Source organism: Sinocyclocheilus grahami, unplaced genomic scaffold, assembly GCF_001515645.1.
Source record: "Sinocyclocheilus grahami isolate Dianchi unplaced genomic scaffold, SAMN03320097.WGS_v1.1 scaffold23.1, whole genome shotgun sequence".
Lineage (NCBI taxonomy): Eukaryota > Metazoa > Chordata > Actinopteri > Cypriniformes > Cyprinidae > Sinocyclocheilus > Sinocyclocheilus grahami.
In genome coordinates, this window is record NW_015505202.1 from 3,008,699 (window position 1) to 3,010,423 (window position 1,725).

Below are 1,725 nucleotides of genomic sequence, written 5' to 3' on the forward strand. Positions count from 1 at the left end.
ATATATACTATATATATATATATATATATATATATATATATATATATATATATATTTGCAGTGCAGTGCAGTGCATGCAGCATTTAATGCCATGTCTTTATAAATGTAAGACTTTCTACTCTGACCCCAGAAACCCTGAAAAAGTACAATTAACAAAATTAAAAATGTAAAAGTCAAGTCAATTTCACTCTTGCGATCCACTTTCATCACTGTATTTTCTCTAGGTCTTGTTCGCTCACTTCTGTTTTCCTCTCCAGACATTGTCAAAGGCTAAACAGAGGGCTTGTGTGCCTGCTTCCACGTTACCTTCCATCTGGTGCTGCTGCTGATGAAACACTACAAGAGACTGACTTCTACTTAATGAGTATGTGGGTTCTTTAAAGACTCATTTTCAGTCTGTTTTCCCAGGTGCAGTTGTTTCCTAGGATTATATCCTAACAATATATATGTGTATTCTATTTTATCGGCCATATGTTCATTTTGACATGTAGGTATCTGTGTTTGATTCCTTTAAAAGTCATGTATGCACCTTTAATGATGTAACATTTGTAGTCATCTCCTCACCTAGGAAAGTACATTTTAGAGCCTTTGTTTGAACAAGCAGAGTGTATGTTATCCCCCCACCCCCACATCCCTTGGTTTTTGTCAGAATGGAGAAGAAACTTTCCTTCCCTTTGCTTCTTTTCGATTTATTTTCAGACAGCAGCCTTGAGCAAAAGGCAGAAGTCAGACTTCTGATGGATGTTCACTCCCTCATTCACTTAAAGTACATCTTGTTGGCTCTGAGAGTTTTGCGGTGCCTGGTTCTTTTTTCAAGCAAAGCAGTCACCTGCCCCTGCTCACCTCTGAGGCTATTAGGACGAAACTATGGATGAAAAGATCAAGCTGATGTGACTGTGTACTTTACTTGTCAGAGAGAACAAGGTTCACCCGTTTAATCACGCCTCATTAGTATGTATTACGCCTCATAATATGTATTTTTTTTAAAGAGTGCAAAAGTAGCTAAAATATCAAAATGGGAATAAAGAAATGAAAAAAGGGGCAAATAGATTTATTTGCACAAGCTTTGACCAGAAAACTGGCTGCTGAACTTTCACGTTCACATTTGTAAATAAAACAAAGCTTATTTGATTACTTTTTACAAGACAGTACTATTTCAGTCTTTTTATTTCACAATTTCACATTATATATATATATATATATATATATATATATATATATATATATTTGGGCTGTGATCGTTAACGCATGCGATTAATTTTACAATGCTTAACGCGTTAAAATAATTTAACGCAATTAACGCAAAATTACTGAAGCACAATTTCTATTCTAACCCTTTAACCCAATTTTGCTACTCTGCTTGCGATTAGATCATTTTAAGCTGCTAAACACCAGGAAAGTTTTCAGTCCAATGATCCAGGAAGCGAATGCATTCAAACAATCCGTCCAAAACAACACTAATAAAAAGGAAACCAGGCTGATTACATCAGAGATTGCAGAGCGAACAGAGACTCGCGTTGCGTTTTCAGTGAATTATTCATTCCAGTGTGCTTCGCTTTTAAACACGAGCTCTGTCATATTCTGTGATTGTCTCTGAAGAGCACGAGCCCTCACACGTCACACGCGCTGTGTGTGAAGTACAGACTGAACGGATTGTCAACACATCCCAGCGCTGTATGGCCAGATGAGATGCAAACTACATTTTCTCGACTGGATAACCAGTGT